This window comes from Hyperolius riggenbachi, chromosome 2 (genome assembly GCF_040937935.1).
Source record: "Hyperolius riggenbachi isolate aHypRig1 chromosome 2, aHypRig1.pri, whole genome shotgun sequence".
Taxonomy (NCBI): Eukaryota; Metazoa; Chordata; class Amphibia; order Anura; family Hyperoliidae; genus Hyperolius; species Hyperolius riggenbachi.
In genome coordinates this window covers 225,822,077-225,842,663 of record NC_090647.1, presented here as the reverse complement: position 1 = coordinate 225,842,663, position 20,587 = coordinate 225,822,077, and the positions used below count along the sequence as shown (strand labels likewise).

Genomic DNA, 20,587 nt, shown 5'->3' with positions numbered 1-20,587 from the left:
ACACTATATAGCATTGTGTTTACTGCCACTCTGTGTCTCTGCTGGGAACAGTAGTACACCTCTCACCCTGTATAGCATTGTGCTCTGTGTCGCGGCTGGGAATAGTAGTACACCGGTCACCCACACTATATAGCATTGTGTTTACTGCCACTCTGTGTCTCTGCTGGGAACAGTAGTACACCGCTCACCCTGTATAGCATTGTGCTCTGTGTCGCGGCTGGGAATAGTAGTACACCGCTCACCCACACTATATAGCATTGTGTTTACTGCCACTCTGTGTCTCTGCTGGGAACAGTAGTACACCGCTCACCCTGTATAGCATTGTGCTCTGTGTCGCGGCTGGGAATAGTAGTACACAGCTCACCCACACTATATAGCATTGTGTTTACTGCCACTCTGTGTCTCTGCTGGGAACAGTAGTACACCGCTCACCCACCACTGTATAGCATTGTGCTCTGTGTCACGGCTGGGAATAGTAGTACACCGCTCACCCACACTATATAGCATTGTGTTTACTGCCACTCTGTGTCTCTGCTGGGAACAGTAGTACACCGCTCACCCTGTATAGCATTGTGCTCTGTGTCGCGGCTGGGAATAGTAGTACACCGCTCACCCACACTATATAGCATTGTGTTTACTGCCACTCTGTGTCTCTGCTGGGAACAGTAGTACACCGCTCACCCTGTATAGCATTGTGCTCTGTGTCACGGCTGGGAATAGTAGTACACCGCTCACCCACACTACAGATAAGAGGTTCCTGGAACCTCTTATCTGTATTACATTTATGACTGCATGGCGGCAAAAAGCATGCTATCCGCACGCTTCTTGTCCTCATGCAAGGCCTAGGTTGTTGTGTCTCAAAGCGTGGCCTTCTCCTCCTGCGCCTCCTCCTGTTCCATCACGTGTGCTGCTGCTGGGTTAGCGTTGCCGCGTGGTCCCTGTTTATTGAACCACTTATCTTTATTACATTTATGACTGCATGGCGGTACAAAGCATGCTATCCGCACGCTTCTTGTCCTCATGCAAGGGCTGGGTTGTTGTGTCTCAAAGCGTGGCCTTCTCCTCCTGCGCCTCCTCCTGTTCCATCACGTGTGCTGCTGCTGGGTTAGCGTTACCGGTCCCTTTTCCTGGAACCTCTTATCTGTATTACATTTATGACTGCATGGCGGCAAAAAGCATGTTACCTGTGCAAAGAAAACAGACATTTCCCGCATTTAAAAGACAGTTTTCCCTTTGAAACTTTAAAATCGATTTTCTCAAAAACTATAAGCTCTTTTTGCTAATTTTTTTTTCCTCTTGTACCCACTCCCAAGGTGCACATACCCTGTATATTTGGGGTATGTAGCATGTAAGGAGGCTTTACAAAGCACGAAAGTTCAGGTCCCCATTGACTTCCATTATGTTCGGAGTTCGGCGCGAACACCCGAACATCGCGGCCATGTTCGGCGAACGTTCGCGAACCCCGAACATCCAGGTGTTCGCCCAACACTAGTCAGGAGCCAATGAAAGCGGCTCCTGACCGGCTCACAGGAACTCTGCCGTCATAGAGACTGCAGAGTGGGTGGCCCAGGTTCCTGACGTGTGGCAGTGATGGCGATTGTGGCGGGTATGTGCAGCGATTCGTCGTTATCCGTCGGGATTCTGCCTTTTCTGTACCAGCGGTCTCTGGCCCTTAAACGAGTTATCAGGCAAAAAAAATGAGTTTCACTTACCTGGGGCTTCTACCAGCCCCATGCAGCCATCCTGTGCCCTCGTAGTCACTCACTGCTGCTCTGGTCCCCTTCCATCAGCTCGTTTTGTTTTTGCCGACCTCGGGGTCGGCGGGCCGCATTGTGTACATTTTTACGCATTCCCGCTGGTGCAGGAACATTAACACATACATTTTTACGCATTAGTGGTGTAATGCGTACAATTTTACGCATTAAACAACTAAAGCGTAAAAATGTATGTGTTAATTTTTATGATATTAGGACTGCAAAACCAGTTTCAAGCAATGTATCAAAGTATTTAATCGGATGCTTCACAAGGGCCCATTTGTCCGGGAAAAGAAATGTCATTCCATCAAAAAAATATCCTTTTTCGTTTTGTATATTTCTGCAATTATTTTCTATGTTTTATTTACTTGTCCAGCTACCTTTTTGTAAGTGATTGCTTATATCTACAGTGAGAACACACGATTAATCTTCTTTTACAAAAAACGCATTAAAGGTGCTTTATTTGCATTAGCATCCATAATTACTTAATGACAAATCAGATATGGTTCATTGATGGTAAGTACAAAAACATGCCATCTGAAGAAGCCTGAATAATTAGCTTACTCCTAAAACCATGTCCCTGATGACCATAACATGCAATCATTGTTTTATGTATTTAGCCGTGAAATTCATATTTGCACAGCAAAAGAGCAATTTTGCATAGTATGAATGTATGAGATGGAAATAAATAAGTAACCTAAATATGTTGTATATCTGTTATGTACAGGACTGAGGCAGAGTTCAAATCTTTGTGCATTTTGAGAATGTGCAAGAATGCATTCACTGCACATCTAATGCCATTTAATGGAGAATCGCACTTCTGCTAAGATTTGCTTTTCTGCATGTGCAAAAGACCATACTTCTTGCACCATACATTGGCACATTGCATGCAATTTCCCATTGACTTTCATTACCTGCGGTAAAAAAAGCGTGCACAAAAATTTGCTAAAGGACGTGAATTTAAACAGGAACAAACATGTGAAAAAACATTTAGGTTTTCACGATAAGTGTTAATAATTTATTTGTTGCGGCATATTCCTGTGAATGAACAGTTAGAGGACTTAACACCAGTGTAAATCAGGTATGCACCCGAGGAAATGTGGCAAGTCCTTAAAGGGAGCCTAGGGTGAGAGGAATATAGAGGCTGACATATTTATTTTTGAACCATACCAGTTGCCTGGCAGTGCTCCTGATCCTCTGCCTATAATACATTTAGCACTAGACACTAAACAAGCATGCAGATCAGATGTTTTCTGACAAAAATCTGACAAGATTAGCCACATACTTGATGATTCAGGTGTGTGATTCAGACATAGCTGATGCCAGAGTGATCAGAGTGCCAGGTAATGGGTGTTGTTTAAAAGGAAACAAAAATGGCAGCCTTCATATACCTCTCACTTCAGTTGTCCTTTAACTACTGAACCACTTGAGGACCACAGTGTTAAACCCCCCCTAAACACCAGGCCTTTTTATTGTTAATTGGCCACTGCAGCTTTAAGGCCAAGCTGCAGGGCCGCACAACACAGCACACAAGTGATCCCCCCCCCCCCCCCCTTTTCTCCACAGCTCCACAGTTGTTTATTTTTTTTTTATAAATATATATATATATATTTTTATAAAAATGCCTTTTTTTATATGTTTTACCCTGCTCCCTCCCTCCCCCGCCAGCCAATCAGGGTGATCAGCTGTCATAGGCTTCAGCCTATGACAGCCGATCACTGTGCAGCCTCAGGAGGGGGCAGCCGTGTCACACGGCTGTCCCCAGTACAGTGCTGCTGCCGATCGCAGTGCTGTACATGTAAATAGACGGCAATCACGCCGTCTAACAGTCTCCCGAGCGGCGATTGCCCGAAGACTGAAGAGGGGGCGGATCTCCTGCAAAATGCAGCCCCAGGACTTGACGCCAATTGGCGTTAGGCGGTCCTGGGACTGCCGCCACGACCACGCCCATTGGCATGGGGCGGTCTTTAACCAGTTCACTCCCAAGGGATTTTACCATAACGGACTAGAGCAATTTTCACCTGTCAGTGCTCCTCCCTTTTATTCCTAATAACTTTATTACTACTTATCGCAAGAAAATGATCTATACCTTGTTTTTTTTTCCACCAATTAGGCTTTCTGTGGGTAGTACATTTTGCTAAGAATTATTTTATTCTAAATGTGTTTTAATGGGAAAAATAAGAAAATAATGGATAAAAAATCATTATTTCTCAGGTTTCGGCCTCTATAGTTTTAAAATTAAACGTTCTCCTGTGGATAAAACAGACACCTTTTATTTGCCCAGTTGTCACAATTATTAAACCATTTAAATTATATCCCTATCACAAAGGGGAAATATAGGTGTTATTTTTCTGTTTTGTTTTTCTTTTGTCCGGTCCATAATTACAAGCCCCTATGTAATAAAGTAAAAGTAATTTTCCATCATAAAATATAGATTTAAAAAAGCTACGGCAAAAATAAATAATTTGTAATAGCCCATCACTAGCTGGAAGTGAATGTGGGGTAGAAGGAGGTTAGATTGCATATGTGTTAGTGTGCCGCCTGGTCAGTTGGGTAGAGGGATCACTTTGCTGCTGCTGAAATACCATCCGAAATTAAATACTATTCCCCCTCCAAGTCGTAGCAACTCGAAGGGAGAAGTAATCTGGGGTCCAGTAATCACCCACACCTGAATTACATTTAAAATCGCGGCCATAGACGTATTATCATTACATCTATGGTGGCTCCCAGGTCAAGCACGGTGCAGGGAAGAGCATGTGCCTAAGTGACCTGCTTCAGGCTACAAAATCTTAACTATCTCTGCACTTTTCACTAACTTTATTGCTGTTTTCATAAAAGTTTGTGTTTCTGTCCGTTTTCAATTACGTTTAATCAGTCTAGGTGGATGTCATCAGCAGTTTTGTCAATCTTTCAACCATTTTTTTTATCTGTACACTTTTATTGTCTTACTAGTACTAACTACTAAGCACGCCCATTTAGAAACAGGCATATGCACCCGCATGCCTGAGACGCACGTGCCCACGCCTTTGGGCAACATCGCTCCCCCACCCCAGCTTGTTACAGTGGCCATTAATCTCACTGAGATTACAGTTCCCACAATGCAACATAATGCAATGGAAGTGCTTCAGATGACAAACAGGCAGTGGTACCACTCAGCACGCAATTGCATTGAAGTCAATGGCACCACAACAGTTTATTTAGATTGCTATTGTAGATTGCTATGGTAGTACTGTGGTGCACATTCACTGAGCATTCAAAATTCAGAGATGTACTTCCAGTTCAGCAGGGAGCGTGGGGGGCAGGGTTAAACAAATCATCCTGTCTGTACACTTTGCTGCAGGGTGTAAAAAAATGAAATGGTGCAGTGAGATTGTCTTGCAGTGGGTTCTCTTGCTGCAGGACATTCACACTGCAACATAACCCATATGCAATTCACTTTTCTACTAGGTGATAGTTTTTTTTTTCTTTTTTTAATCTAGGCTCCTATAGCCACTGACAGCTCAAGATGCATCATGCAGGTGCAGATGAAGTTCAAAGAGTGTCAATAGTGTTTCATAAGAACAATTTTAGGTAAGAGTTGTATCTGCTGGAACATTTTGACATGTGTTTAGTGATGAATTGTAGTAAGTTTTCAGAGCATTTCAAGACCTGCTTCTGGCTGTTGTGTTTTATTGATTTTTCTGTTAAACTGAGCAAGCTCACTTGGGATATCCCTGAGATTTAGGCAACAGAAGAGAAAGCATTGGCTGAATGTGACAATCTCTTTATAATTACTTTGATTGGTAGTGGTGGTGGTATTCTGCTGTCTAAGAAAGAGTTATTTGTTATAAGTCAATAAATAGATAAACAAACAATCGAATAGTGTGTGTATATATATATATATATATATACTGTATATGTACTACACACACACACACACACACACACACACACACACACACACACACACACACACACACACACACACACACACACACACACACACACACACACACACACACACACACACACACACACACACACACACACACACACTGTATCACTGTTTATTTTTCCTTAGCTGAACTGATTGCTACTGATTAACTTGGATGAAAGTCTTATGGGTGAACAAGTATACCCAGACATTCTTCTATTCTTCTCTGATGTCTTTTCAAGCCCAAGCCTCCCACATTCTGGCTCTGCCTTCCTGTTCTGTATACTTGCAGCATCACAGAGAGGTGTGATGCGATGGGAGGAGCTGCTAATGTAAGGGTATATTGAAAATCGTTTTTATTTTATCTACCATATTTTTCGCACTATAAGAGCCCCTGACCATAAGACGCACCTAGGTTTCGAGGACAAAAACCAGGGAGAAAATATATATTTTAAACTTAGTGCATTCATGGTGAAGGGGCACCTTGTGGATTATGCCCCTTTTGTACCTCATGCCCCCTGGGGTTCTCTTTGGACAACTGTTGAACACAAAAGGCAAGGCCATGCCTGGCTACAAATCCTTGAGCAGTGGCTGGATGGTGTAATGGTTAAGGGCTCTGCCTCTGACACAGGAGACCAGGGTTCGAATCTCAGCTCTGTCTGTTCAGTAAGCCAGCACCTATTCAGTAGGAGGCCTTAGGCAAGTCTTCCTACCACTGCTACTGCCTATAGAGTGTGCCCTAGTGGCTGCAGCTCTGGTGCTTTGAGTCTGCAAGGAGAAAAGCGTGATATAAATGTTATTTGTCTTGTCTAATTTTTCTCTTGGATTGAGCAGAAATGGTACATGCTAGGCTAGCTTCAGTTAGTAGTGTTGGTGGTACAGCAGTTAAGGTACTTGCCCACCACACAGTGAGACCTGGGTTCAATTCCCAGCCACAGTATGTAAGCTGGCTTTTGAAATACTATAATTCCCTGGCAGATGAGACCCTCCTCCCTCCGAAAGGAGGGTGGAGGGAGTGAGTAATATACAAGAGCCTAATTAAACTCTCCCTAGCAGAAAGCAGAGTGTGTGTAGCAGCTGTCCCTTAACTAATTAGTGTAGGCAGATGACGAGTGAGTAAAACGGCACAAGGACCTTGCCTTTTATAAGGGGGGGTGGGGCTCCAGGCGTGAGTGCAGTCTGATTGGCAACAATATGCCTGCTGACTGTGATGTAGAGGGTCAAAGTTCTGCTCCATAGAGCATTATGGGGCGAATCGAACTTCCGCAAAAGTTCACCTTTGCATGGCGAACGCGAACCACCGAAGTTTGCCTGGAACCATTCGAACCGTTCGCTACATCTCTATCAATGGGTTGGTCAAGGTTTTGGATTTTGTTTTTTGAGCTTGTGTATCTGGTTTTGCATTTCCGACACTTTTAAAATCTGGCAACTTTCTGCTTTTTTTAATGCAGTTTTGGATCATCTGTCAGAAGGGCACATCCAGTCTGGCTTTCTATTCCATTATAAGTCCCCCACCACTGAGGCCTACTCTCAAATGCCTAATATTAATTACTTCTACCTCGTCCTTTGCACTGGAGGTGAGAATGAACTCCGCATCTATCCCTATTAGTGTTGGGCGAACTTCTAGATGTTCGGGTTCGGGCCGAACAGGCCGAACATGGCCGCGATGTTCGGGTGTTCGAGCCGAACTCCGAACATAATGGAAGTCAATGGGGACCCGAACTTTCGTGCTTTGTAAAGCCTCCTTACATGCTACATACCCCAAATTTACAGGGTATGTGCACCTTGGGAGTGGGTACAAGAGGAAAATTTTTTTTTAGCAAAAAGAGCTTATAGTTTTTGAGAAAATCGATTTTAAAGTTTCAAAGGGAAAACTGTCTTTTAAATGCGGGAAATGTCTGTTTTCTTTGCACAGGTAACATGCTTTTTGTCAGCATGCAGTCATAAATGTAATATAGATAAGAGGTTCCAGGAAAAGGGACCAGTAACGCTAACCCAGCAGCAGCACACGTGATGGAACAGGAGGAGGGCGGCGCAGGAGGAGAAGGCCACGCTTTGAGACACAACAACCCAGCCCTTGCATGAGGACAAGAAGCGTGCGGATAGCAATTTGCATTTTGTCGCCATGCAGTCATAAATGTAATACAGATGAGAGGTTCAATAAACAATAAACAGTAATTGGTGTTGTCCAGAATGCGCACAATGCGTGGGTCGCGTTCAATGCAGTCCTAGACCGAAGAGGTCATAGCCTAGGGTCACAAAAACCTGTTTATTTGGGCAATTTCAATGGTGGCGAGTCTGACGTACATAAATCGCAGCAATGGCCGCTAGCAACGTCTGAATCTCACGAAATTTCTTATGCAGGTAGAAGACATATTGTTAGACATGGGCTCCAAAGATGGGTTCCCTACATCTCTGCAAACCAGAGTTACAGGGCTCCAAATTTGGTAAAATCCCCCATAGGCTTTCATTGGGCCTCCTATTTACAGTTCCAAAATCTCACATCTTTTCAAAGGGCAATTGCTCAGCAGTGGCAAATTTTCTAGCATTGTAGAGACCCTTAGGGGGAACATGACTGGTGAGTTTCGGGCCCCTAGGCCAAAGAGGTCATAGCCTAGGGTCACAAAAACCTGTTTATTTGGGCAATTTCAATGGTAGTTATGCTGACGTACATAAATCTCAGCCATGGCCGTTAGCAACGTCTGAATTTCACGAAATGTCTCATGCAGGTAGAAGACATATTGTTAGACTTGGATTCCAAAGATGGGGTCCCTACATCTCTGCAAACCAGAGTTACAGGGGTGCAAAATTGGTAAAATCCCCCATAGGCTTTCATTGCCTCCCTATTTCACTTTCCAAAATCTCACATCTTTTCAAAGGGCAATTGCTCAGCAGTGGCAAATTTTCTAGCATTGTAGGGACCCATAGGTGGAACATGACTGGTGAGTTTCGGGCCCCTAGGCCAAAGAGATCATAGCCTAGGGTCACAAAAACCTGTTTATTTGGGCAATTTCAATGGTAGTTATGCTGACGTACATAAATCTCAGCCATGGCCGTTAGCAACGTCTGAATTTCACGAAATGTCTCATGCAGGTAGAAGACATATTGTTAGACTTGGATTCCAAAGATGGGGTCCCTACATCTCTGCAAACCAGAGTTACAGGGGTGCAAAATTGGTAAAATCCCCCATAGGCTTTCATTGCCTCCCTATTTCACTTTCCAAAATCTCACATCTTTTCAAAGGGCAATTGCTCAGCAGTGGCAAATTTTCTAGCATTGTAGGGACCCTTAGGGGGAACATGACTGGTGAGTTTCGGGCCCCTAGGCCAAAGAGGTCATAGCCTAGGGTCACAAAAACCTGTTTATTTGGGCAATTTCAATGGTAGTTATGCTGACGTACATAAATCTCAGCCATGGCCGTTAGCAACGTCTGAATTTCACGAAATGTCTCATGCAGGTAGAAGACATATTGTTAGACTTGGATTCCAAAGATGGGGTCCCTACATCTCTGCAAACCAGAGTTACAGGGGTCCAAAATTGGTAAAATCCCCCATAGGCTTGCATTGCCTCCCTATTTCACTTTCCAAAACCTCACATCTTTTCAAAGGGCAATTGCTCAGCAGTGGCAAATTTTCTAGCATTGTAGGGACCCTTAGGGGGAACATGACTGGTGAGTTTTGGGCCCCTAGGCCAAAGAGGTCATAGCCTAGGGTCACAAAAACCTGTTTATTTGGGCAATTTCAATGGTAGTTATGCTGACGTACATAAATCTCAGCCATGGCCGTTAGCAACGTCTGAATTTCACGAAATGTCTCATGCAGGTAGAAGACATATTGTTAGACTTGGATTCCAAAGATGGGGTCCCTACATCTCTGCAAACCAGAGTTACAGGGGTGCAAAATTGGTAAAATCCCCCATAGGCTTGCATTGCCTCCCTATTTCACTTTCCAAAATCTCACATCTTTTCAAAGGGCAATTGCTCAGCAGTGGCAAATTTTCTAGCATTGTAGGGACCCTTAGGGGGAACATGACTGGTGAGTTTCGGGCCCCTAGGCCAAAGAGGTCATAGCCTAGGGTCACAAAAACCTGTTTATTTGGGCAATTTCAATGGTAGTTATGCTGACGTACATAAATCTCAGCCATGGTCGTTAGCAACGTCTGAATTTCACGAAATGTCTCATGCAGGTAGAAGACATATTGTTAGACTTGGATTCCAAAGATGGGGTCCCTACATCTCTGCAAACCAGAGTTACAGGGGTGCAAAATTGGTAAAAGACCCCATAGGCTTGCATTGCCTCCCTATTAAACTTTCCAAAATCTCACATCTTTTCAAAGGGCAATTGCTCAGCAGTGGCAAATTTTCTAGCATTGTAGGGACCCTTAGGGGGAACATGACTGGTGAGTTTCGGGCCCCTAGGCCAAAGAGGTCATAGCCTAGGGTCACAAAAACCTGTTTATTTGGGCTATTTCAATAGTGGCGAGTCTGACGTACATAAATCGCAGCAATGGCCGTTCGCAACGTCTGAATCTCACGAAATGTCTCATGCAGGTAGAAGACATATTGTTAGACTTGGATTCCAAAGATGGGGTCTCTACATCTCTGCAAACCAGAGTTACAGGGGTCCAAAATTGGTAAAATCCCCCATAGGCTTTCATTGGGCCTACTATTTACCGTTCCAAAATCTCACACCATTTCAAAGGGCAATGGCTCAGCAGTGGCAAAACTCACCAGTCATGATCCCCCTAAGAGTCCCTACAATGCTAGAAAATTTGGTACTGCTGAGCAATTGCCCTTTGAAAAGATGTGAGATTTTGGAAAGTGAAATAGGGAGGCAATGCAAGCCTATGGGGATTTTACCAATTTTGCACCCCTGTAACTCTGGTTTGCAGAGATGTAGGGACCCCATCTTTGGAATCCAAGTCTAACAATATGTCTTCTACCTGCATGAGACATTTCGTGAAATTCAGATGTTGCTAACGGCCATGGCTGAGATTTATGTACGTCAGCATAACTACCATTGAAATTGCCCAAATAAACAGGTTTTTGTGACCCTAGGCTATGATCTCTTTGGCCTAGGGGCCCGAAACTCACCAGTCATGTTCCACCTATGGTTCCCTACAATGCTAGAAAATTTGCCACTGCTGAGCAATTGCCCTTTGAAAAGATGTGAGATTTTGGAAAGTGAAATAGGGAGGCAATGAAAGCCTATGGGGGATTTTACCAATTTTGCACCCCTGTAACTCTGGTTTGCAGAGATGTAGGGACCCCATCTTTGGAATCCAAGTCTAACAATATGTCTTCTACCTGCATGAGACATTTCGTGAAATTCAGACGTTGCTAACGGCCATGGCTGAGATTTATGTACGTCAGCATAACTACCATTGAAATTGCCCAAATAAACAGGTTTTTGTGACCCTAGGCTATGACCTCTTTGGCCTAGGGGCCCGAAACTCACCAGTCATGTTCCCCCTAAGGGTCTCTACAATGCTAGAAAATTTGCCACTGCTGAGCAATTGCCCTTTGAAAAGATGTGAGATTTTGGAACTGTAAATAGGAGGCCCAATGAAAGCCTATGGGGGATTTTACCAAATTTGGAGCCCTGTAACTCTGGTTTGCAGAGATGTGGGGAACCCATCTTTGGAGCCCAAGTCTAACAATATGTCTTCTACCTGCATGAGACATTTTGTGAGATTCAGACGTTGCTAACGGCCATTGCTGCGATTTATGTACGTCAGACTCGCCACCATTGAAATTGCCCAAATAAACAGGTTTTTGTGACCCTAGGCTATGATCTCTTCGGCCTAGGACTGCATTGAACGCGACCCACGCATTGTGCGCATTCTGGACAACACCAATTACTGTTTATTGTTTATTGAACCTCTCATCTGTATTACATTTATGACTGCATGGCGACAAAATGCAAATTGCTATCCGCACGCTTCTTGTCCTCATGCAAGGCCTGGGTTGTTGTGTCTCAAAGCGTGGCCTTCTCCTCCTGCGCCGCCCTCCTCCTGTTCCATCACGTGTGCTGCTGCTGGGTTAGCGTTACCGGTCCCTTTTCCTGGAACCTCTTATCTGTATTACATTTATGACTGCATGCCGACAAAAAGCATGTTACCTGTGCAAAGAAAACCATTTCCTGCATTTAAAAGACAGTTTTCCCTTTGAAAATTTAAAATCGATTTTCTCAAAAACTATAACCTCTTTTTGCTAATTTTTTTTCCTCTTGTACCCACTCCCAAGGTGCACATACCCTGTAAATTTGGGGTATGTAGCATGTAAGGAGGCTTTACAAAGCACGAAAGTTCGGGTCCACATTGACTTCCATTATGTTCGGAGTTCGGCTCGAACACCCGAACATCGCGACCATGTTCGGCCCGAACCCGAACATCTAGATGTTCGCCCAACACTACACGTGACCCGTTCGGCCAATCACAGCGCTAGCCGAACGTTCGGGGAACGTTCGGCCATGCGCTCTTAGTTCGGCCATATGGCCGAACAGTTTGGCCGAACACCATCAGATGTTCGGCCGAACTCGAACATCACCCGAACAGGGTGATGTTCTGCAGAACCCGAACAGTGGCGAACACTGTTCGCCCAACACTAATCCCTATACTCATCTGCAAAGAAGGTGGGGAGGGGGAGGAGGTTATGGACTTATGGCCTACTCCCAATATTAGGGACTATGATGGCTATTATTACTCAGGGGTTGGAGGTCCATCTCCATGGACTCCACATTTTCTGAGGAATACCACTCTGCATAGAGGACAAGTAGTTGTAAGTGTTTTAAGGGATCCTTGCTATTTTGTTGGATTTTTTTTTGTACAGAAAGGATTGCATTTTTTTACTTTGACTGTATGATTTAAAAATATATATTTCTGCATATTAAAAGTACTTGTATGCGGCAGCTCCCATCTGCCATTTAGCATACAAGCAGTACTACCATTGTGGATGGCTGGAGATAAATAAGTTAATTTTTGTACACCTTTACAGGCTGTGTGCTCCAACAGCACACACTTATTTTTTTTGTTGTTGTTTATAAATGTATGATTTATAATTTTTGAAAAGTGCACCTTTACATTTTCAGAGACATTACCCTCTTTGTATCTCTGCACTCTTTTTGTAGAAACTAACAGAATTAAATATATGGCTCTTCCACATTCATGCATAAATGTGGTGTGAGGCCTGGCAGATCTCCCATCTTCTTTCAGACCCTTTGCCTCAATCTGACCCCACCTTCTTCACCTATAGTCAAGCCCCCGCATAAACAGGAGACGGAGATACACCTACCCAACCATGGTTACCCCAGGACTTCTACGTGCAAAGTATAGGGACTGAGGCTGAGAATACAGGAGTACCACCAGATCCACATTAGTTACAGGTGGGAAGTTCAAACAGTCCTGGACAGCAACAGTTGATCAGATAGCACGGTGAAAAATCTTAAAATGTTACCCAATCCAGTAACAATACAGGAGTCATACATGGCAGATCAGAATAACGTGGCACCAGAGGATGAGACAAAATCAGGCCAAACCCATTCCAAGGTCGGTCCAGGCAGCAATCCAATAACAAGGGCTAGAGGCAAAGCAAGGTCATACCCGGTAATCTAAGAAGTAATAATGCACCCAGCAGAATATCCGAAGGCAGCTATTGTTATCATGGGTGAATTGCTTTAAGAGAGGCGGACTTATATACCCTGAGGCCTAATATAGGCCTCAACTACAATCCTTAGCAGCTAATAGCACTGCTGGAGTACACCGCGTGTGCCCACCTATGGGAGTGTCTGACAGTACCCATCTGCGGGCATACAGAGTAAGGAGCCCGGGCGTCTGGACAACCGGCTCCCAGAATCGGCTTTCAGAGGTAAGTGCATGACAGAAGGCTTTCTTGCCCTATAAGAGGGGAGAAAGGCACAAATAATTTGGTATTAATAATTGAAAATGTTTGAAGAAAGAATTAAAAACATGCGTTTCACTTGCACAATTGTACAGGCACTAGATAGTCAAAGTCAGTACCTAGCCTTGGTCACATTGCTGCATGGCAGAGAGCATAGCCAAAGTTGCTCAATCAGAAAGTGCATATTTCTGTAGAAACTCCTGTTTAAAATATTTCAAGTGCCGTTAGGTTTTCTGTAATCTTTGACTGTCATCCAATGTGTATGCGTGTCTATAAGGAGTAGTATCCTGACCTGATGATTCATTTTAAGGACTTGATTCACAAAGCGGTGCTAACTGTTAGCACGCCTGTGAAAACCCCCTTAGCACATCTAAACGAGTTTTCGCGCGTAAAACTTTACGCGCACACTGCACAGAGCGCAGGGCGCTCCGCGCGAAGTGCCCATTAAAGCCTTTGGGACTTAGCGCGCATAAGACTTTGCGCGCGTAAAACTTTGCGCGTGCAAAGTTAGCGCGCGATCTGATTGAGAAATCCAGTGCTAACCTACTTAGCACCCTGGTTAGCACGTCTAAAGACTTTAGACGTGTTAAGTAGGTTAGCACCGCTTTGTGAATCAAGCCCTAAATGTGTTAACATGTTCACACAACACTCATGCATAGAAAGCCATGTACAGTAGTTCATTTATATAGTGTTGTTTACCTAACACTGTTCTATTTACTTGATTTTCAATTGGCTTTAAATTCTTGCAAGGCTCAATCAATAGTAGAGCTACTAAAAGGTACTATTCATGCTTGGTAGAAATATGTATTAAAAAACAAAACAAAAAAAACCTTGATAAATCAAAGTTTCATCATGTTTAAAATCAGTTTTACAGAGAAAGTGAATTATTTAAATATTTTCAATCCAGAAACGTCAATCATTACATTTCTAGGGATCTCCCAGGAAATGCAGGCAATGGATAGCCAAAGGCAGCTAGCAAACCAAGGTCAAATGTATAGGTTTGAGCTACAGAAAAAAAAAATCTTTTCTGCTACAAATTTATAGACAAACTGGAAGCCTTGAAATGAAGTAGCTATACACCAGAGTATGCTATGAATCATTATTTACCATGATCAGTGACAGCGTACTCAATATTAGAATTGACTGGACTGTACCATAGATGTTTAACAAGTCTCAGAGCAACAGATTGCAGCCCCAGCAAGGCAAAGGAATGCTTCAGATTAAAAGGTCACGTGATGTTGGCAGGGAACATTTCCTCACTAATTAAGAAGTGTTGCTTAAGGCATTATGTTTGTCTTTTGTACCTTATGCTTTTATCAGTACATCAGAGTGCATGCAGTTAACTAAGTATAAAATGCATATGGCAAAAATAAAAAAAAAAGATTTAAGGAAAAGGGAGAAAATGTTCTGAGCATTTAAATTATATATGAAAACCCAAAAATATTTTTATATGTGCGTAAGTAGCTGTTTATCCTAAATCTAGAAATATACAAGATGTGTTTTTATATAATATTAAGGCGAGTGCTAGTGCAGACAAAACTAACATCTTTTATGGTGAGTTTGATGACCCTTCTACATATGTTTCCTTAAATGTAAAGTGTTACCTTGCATCTAACTGGGTTGACCATTTTTAAGAGATTTGCTATAAATTGCAATCAAGGAACCAGAATTTAGCCTATCCTGCATGCTGATTAGCTACACCAATATGTTGTTTCTGTATGATTCTGGTGATGAAATATCCCCATAGAAATTAACCTCAGTAAGGGCTGATGCACACCAAGCGTTTTTGGTAGCGTTTTCAAAACCGCTGCCGCCTGTGAAAACGCTTGGCTAATGTATCTCGATGGAATGATGCACACCAGTGGTTTGAGGTTTTTAGCAAACCGTAAACGTGGCTCCTGCAGCATTTTTGCGTTTTGCAGATGTGTTTCTGCCTCAATGTAAGGTATAGGAAAAGCTCAAACCGCTCTGAAAAACGCAAGATCAGAGCGATTTTGCAGGCGTTTTTGTTACAGAAGTTATTCAGTAACAGCTTTACTGTAACAATATATGAAATCTGCTACACAAAAACGCTCCCAAAAAACGCTAGGGATGTTTAAAAATCTCTCTAAACATGCCTAGACTCGCTCTGAAAATCTGCTTTAAAAACCTGCGGATCTGCTAGAGGTTTTTGGTGTGCTCTGGGCCTAATATGAATTTCAAGCCACTCGGGAACCCTACACTCAACAACAACCTCAGCTAGCAGTAGGTGCTTGAAATGAATTGTAGTACTGACCAATCCAGCAGATGATTTCTAGCTCTAGCCTAAGGCAATAATTCTGCACACCACTAGCAGACACCCCTAGCCATGGCATAAGACAGTAACTGAGCCCTCACCCTAACCCTCACATAATCCTAATTTAACTTGAAACTAATACGGTCTATCAGCACCTTTACTTTCAAAATACGCAACAAAATACCTCTAAATGAAGGGCTAAAGTCAAATGGGAATCAAGCTATCATGATAAGTATTAATAATCAATATTTTCATGCATTATGCCAATATTTACTAACATTTATACAACAAACAAGACAATTGGCTCTTTAGTGCATGAAAATAGTATAAATTGCTTTATTAATGATCACTCATATCTCATAGAAAAACATATAAATAACTTCTGAATACAATACTAAACCCCCCTAAAAACAAAAAACGGAGCAATAAAAAGTTCTCTCCGAAACTCCATTTAGGCAACAAACAGCAAAAGTAGATGGCAATAGGTGGTGATGGGGCTGCAGTCCCCAGTAATCACAAAAAAACTGTATATAGTCTCACTCTGCCAGCAGATAGTGACGTGCACAGCTACTGTCCAATCACTGATAGCATGCATAGTATGTACTATGGATCCAACAGAAATACTGTTATCCTTAACAGCCTGAGTTGATTTAGTGACCACACTTGAACATTTAATTCCACAGGACTAACTGACCCCCAATCGCAGGGACAGAGACTTCAGGTTACCAGGACCTTTCTACCTTGCATCTGTCCCTGCGATTGGGGGTAATTTAGTCCTGAGGTATTTAATGTTCAAGTGTGATCACTAAATCAACCCAGGCTTCCAGGATAACAGTATTTCTGTTGGATCCATAGTACATGCTATGCATGTACATGCTATGTATACTATTATTACATAGTGAATTATTTGCAATCCAATCTGGGATTCTCACAGTTTCTCAGCATGTGACAGGCTGCTCCCTTCCCCCTCAGCCTCACAAACTGCAGAGCAGAGAGTGAGGCTTAAACAAAGCACACAGAGCCTGCAGGGAGTGTGCATAACTTTTATTCATTACAACAGAGGCAGCCCATTCCTCCCTGGGTCGACAAAGCTTGACAAAGAAAGGAAGATTTGATATATTACAGAGACAGTGCAACTAGAAAAGGCTACAGTAATCCAGACCATTTTAGAACAGGTATAGGAACTTATAGGATAGAAGAAATAAGGCTAAACATTTTGTCATAGAGTCATTTTAAAGGCCAATGGAAGCAAGAGGGATGTGGAGGCTGCCATATTTTCTTTTAAACAATATTAGTTTCTTGTCAAACAACACCACAGCGCCAGGTATTACTTTGTTGTAGATGTAAGAATATTCCAATCCACCTCCAGAGATCGCTCCTGTATCGTGGATGCCTGTTGTGCAACTCCGTGTACCCCAAGAAAAAGAAAGAGGGATTCTCTCAGGGGATAAAATATAGGGCAAATGTATTGGTAAAAATGCATTACTCGGGCATATACAAAAGGCACTCACATAGTGAGGGTCCTAGACCATTAGGACCCTCTCCAGATAGTTCGCTTCCCACCCTTGTGGTGCTCAGAGCAACAATTGCAATCTCAGTCAGGTGCATAGCCCGCTCTCGTCCAGACTAGTTTCGGCCTTCAGCCGTCATCAGGTATCCCCAGAGGATTACCAATAATGCATTGTCGCTAATCCTAACAGGGCTGCACAGCTCCTCCTGCTCCAGTGTGGGTGGACAATAGCCGACCCAGCCCGCCCGTGCATGTGCAATAAGCTGGAGCGGGCTTGTGCGGCTACTGCTTGACCCCACACCAGGAAGAAGAGCTGCGCGGCCCCCAATGTAGAGAGGGTCCGCGCTATAGATCAGCTTCCCTCTCTCAGGATATGTATGCGATTTTAATCCTGGGCTTCAGCGCGAGATCTCTTTAAGTATTCTCTGCATTTACTTACAGTATGTGCACATTTAGCACTTTTGTTAGAGTAATCTACAGTATATAAATAAACCATTGCCACAATAAAGTTATGTGATAGTATGATACTCTTGACATGTTGTTTCGCAAGATAATTTGCAAGATCTACACATGACTCAGACTGTGTTCTGTAAACATTCTTCCTACGTTTTGTAATCAACAGCTAAATGCACAGTTTAAGCTTATTCTAAATCCTCCATAATGTGTATGATTTCATCTTCATTTTAGATGTTGCCTGTAATTGTTTTTTTAGTGTCCAGATTTTATTAACTACAGTGAGACATCGGGTAGCACTGCCTTATTTTAGTGCTGGGCTGCAGGGTTACATTGCCACCAGAAATCCCCTCTTAACAAAGCGTGTAGTTTTAATCCTTCTGGACGCTCATTTTTCCTTCTAAATAAGTAAAATGATAAGTCAATTTGCTCAGGTCTAAAGCATGTCCAAACATATACTGTAGATAACAAAGAAAAAAGTAATCCTCTTTAAGACAACAAGATACATTGCAATAATTTAACAAACCTCAAAGCATAAATCTTAAAGTGTCCATACTCTTATCAATTTTCCCTGGCAGATTTGATCACTGTGATAGATGGATGCCCCAATATGACCTAGTCATAATTTCAATTGATCTCCAGCTGAAATTTATCAAAATTATCAATTGCTCCAGATGTAAAGGGGCACTGGAGTAGCAGCGGCATATTTAAGACCAACCGATCGACCCATTAGGTCTCCCTCATCTAAAATAGTGCTCCCCTGGGCCCTCTGCAGAGTGTTGGCAGTACAGTGCTCATCTGTTCTTTGTGACCTGATGGCATATACGTTACGTGACTGCATATATGTAGCAGGGCTCCAGGGAACTAGTGGCCAACTGGGATGAAGTTAGGACACAGGATTGAGCGCACTGGTGGACAGGTGAGTGCACTCCACTACCAACACTTTAAAAAGGACACAGGGAGCACTAGATATGGGGAGAACTAGGGATCCATCAGCTGGCGACTCAGCTTTTTTTAATATGCACGTGTAAGGCTTGGTGGTGTATTCTCCACAGTCAGCATGCAACGCATGAGCTGACGTGGAGGAGGTACACACACTAGCACAAGGAAACAGGCTATCCCTAGTATAGTGGAGGGGAGGACTGACTCCAAAAGGAGATTATGGCGCACAGAGCCGGTGCAGATCCGACAGCCACAAACAATGCTTTCGCTATAACGTCTCAGCACAAAGTAGCGCTGAGCGCATAAACCAGAACTGAGGGGATCAGGACAGGTAGACAGAATGAACGCTTGCTAGCTAGCCGCTACTTAGTGACAGCAAGCGTCCAAAACAAGACAGACTGGAATGAGGCAGCCAATGCGTTTGCAGCGATGGCGTGCCTCACAAAGACAGGACAGGATAGTCAGGAAATAGCAGGATCAAGATAGATGAACGTAACACAGATAAATATACAATAAGTATGATTTCCTAGCGTATTACAATTACAGCTATCAATGAAACTATTTGTAACGTCTGACTAACATATGTATATATCGGCAATGAACCGATATATGACATAAGCAGGAACACTGACTTAGGACTGGAACGATACAGGGAACAGGACTCAGAAGGATTCGCTATCTCTTCGCAGAGATGAACGCAATCCACAAATGGTAACAGGACAGGATTCAGAAGGATTCGTTATCTCCTCGCAGTGATGAACGCAATCCACAAACAGGACCAGGAACAGGATAACTAGCTCAGCACGGGTGATCACGATACGCGCAACCACCAAAACGTGCTGGAACTGACTAACTGAACACAGGATATAAACAGTTCGTGTACGTATATATCAGCGTCACTGATGTATCAACGTAACACGAATACAAGGAAAATAATAAACGTGCTGATATGCATATATATGGGCAATGAACCAATATATGATGCAAAACCAGCAAAGTATCTTTAGAACAAGAAACACGATCGGGGGCTGAAGCGACAGCAAGCCAGGCTTAAACTGAAGCTATGAAAACCCGAGGAGTCCTGCAGGAAGCAGATCTTTATACTGAGGTCATCCAATGGGAGCAGACATGCAGATTCCCACACAGGTGAATGATAATCAGTCACAAGCTGACAGCAGGGAAAGGCAGACAAAGCTATGCAGCTTGCATGGAAAGAGATCAGAACTGCCTGAGCTGCAGCACTACTACTTCCAGCAATACCTGCTGCAGCAGCGATCATGACAGTACCCCCGCCCTTAAAAGCGGATTCCAGACGCTTTTCAAAACTGAAATTCCAAACAAAACAGTCTGACTGATAATTCATGATGACCGGGACAGCCCGGCAAGACCAAATTCCAGAATCAGTCCCCACAAGACTGGACCCATCAGAACCAGAACCCACAGAACCATGCCCATCAGCACTACAATCCCCAGTGTGACACCCATCAGAACCATGATTTCCAGAAGAAAGCCCTCCGAAACTCCCTGAGCGATACCCACCGCCTTCCAGGAACCGTTCAAAAATGCCAAAGCCTTTGCAATGCCCACCGGAACTGTCTTTACCAACACAAAACCCACTGTTGAACCAGTCCAAGGTACCAGGACAAGCTTTCTCAGAGATCTCCCAGAACACTTTAAAGCTCCAAAGAGATCCCAAAAGGTCAGAACGCCCTTTAGGCTAACATGGAGAACTATCAAGAATCCCCATGGAACCTATGGCAATTCCCGAGTCAGGGTTACAAGGACAAACATCAAGATCAGGGCTTTCAGGGACCAGAACCATCTCTGGGCATGCAGGCAGACT

The 20,587-nt window shown here is 43.4% G+C and overlaps 1 long non-coding RNA gene across 1 annotated transcript in view; it reads left to right on the top strand.

Annotated features, from left to right (window-relative positions):
- LOC137544234 (uncharacterized) overlaps positions 1 to 20,587 on the top strand; it is a 314,438-nt gene that overhangs the window by 87,167 nt on the left and 206,684 nt on the right. The window contains exon 3 of the long non-coding RNA XR_011025789.1: positions 5,234 to 5,324. This is a non-coding gene — a long non-coding RNA (uncharacterized lncRNA). The remainder of the gene's footprint in view (positions 1 to 5,233; positions 5,325 to 20,587) is intronic.